This window comes from Arachis hypogaea, chromosome 11 (genome assembly GCF_003086295.3).
Source record: "Arachis hypogaea cultivar Tifrunner chromosome 11, arahy.Tifrunner.gnm2.J5K5, whole genome shotgun sequence".
Taxonomy (NCBI): Eukaryota; Viridiplantae; Streptophyta; class Magnoliopsida; order Fabales; family Fabaceae; genus Arachis; species Arachis hypogaea.
Window position 1 is genome coordinate 115,006,016 of NC_092046.1, and position 1,224 is coordinate 115,007,239.

A 1,224-nucleotide genomic window follows, 5' to 3' on the forward strand; every position below is an offset into this window, starting at 1 on the left:
GAGAGATCATATTGACTTGCTGAGTCAATATTTTGTTCTGAGCCAATATGGCATTCAGAGTATCAACCTCAAGAACTCCCTTCTTCATAGGCGTCCATTGATTACGGGATTCCTTTCAGAAGTGTACATGAACTGGTTATTAGCAACCATGTCAATGAGTTCTTGAGCTTCTACAGGCGTTTTCTTTAGGTGAATGGATCCACCTGCAGAAGTGTCCAGTGACATCTTTGATAGCTCAGATAAACCATCATAGAATATATCCAGGATGGTCCATTCTGAAAGCATGTCAGAAGGACACTTTTTGGTCAACTGTTTGTATCTTTCCCAAGCTTCATAGAGAGATTCACCTTCTTTCTGTCTGAAGGTTTGAACATCAGCTCTAAGCTTGCTCAGCTTTTGAGGAGGAAAGTACTTGGCTAAGAAAGGCCGTGACCAGCTTATTCCCAAGAGTTCAGGCTGTCTTTAGGTTGAGAATCCAACCATAATCTAACTCTGTCTCTTACAGCAAAAGGGAAAAGCATGAGCCTGTAGACTTCAGGATCTACTCCATTAGTCTTAACAGTATCACATATCTGCAAGAATTCAGTTAAGAACTGAAAAGGATCTTCAGATGGAAGTCCATGAAACTTGCAGTTCTGCTGCATTAGAGAAACTAATTGAGGTTTAAGCTCAAAATTGTTTGCTCCAATGGCAGGAATGGAGATGCTTCTTCCATGTAAATTGGAATTAGGTGCAGTGAAGTCACCAAGCATCTTCCTTATATTATTTATTATTCGGCTGCCATCTCCTTTTCCTGTTTGATAATTTCTGAAAGGTTATCTCTGGATTGTCGTATTTTAGCTTCTCTTAATTTTTTCTTCAGAGTCCTTTCAGGTTCTGGATCTGCTTCCACAAGAATGTTCTTATCCTTGCTCCTGCTCATATGACAAGGAAGAATGGCCAGAAAAATGATAATAATAATAGAGATCCTCTATACCACAGTATAGGGATCCCTTTGTGAGTGGAAGAGAAGGGGGAGACAAAGAATGTGATGTAAAGGAAGAAATGCAACTGTACGAATGGAAGAGATGTGAGATGAGATGTTAGGATATGAATGGATAAATAGAATAGAATGAGAGAGAAAGAGGGAATTTTCGAAAATATTTTTGAAAGGAGTTAGTGATTTTGAAAATGGTTTGAAAAATGTTAGTAATTTTCGAAAATTAAGTTTTAAAAATAAAATAA

The 1,224-nt window shown here is 37.9% G+C and overlaps 1 non-coding gene across 1 annotated transcript; it reads left to right on the top strand.

Moving 5' to 3' along the window:
* The first annotated feature begins 279 nt into the window (after window positions 1-279).
* On the top strand, window positions 280-387 carry LOC140176563 (small nucleolar RNA R71). Its single transcript, XR_011868160.1, has one exon. It is a non-coding gene; the product is annotated as a small nucleolar RNA R71 (small nucleolar RNA).
* The last annotated feature ends 837 nt before the right edge of the window (window positions 388-1,224 follow it).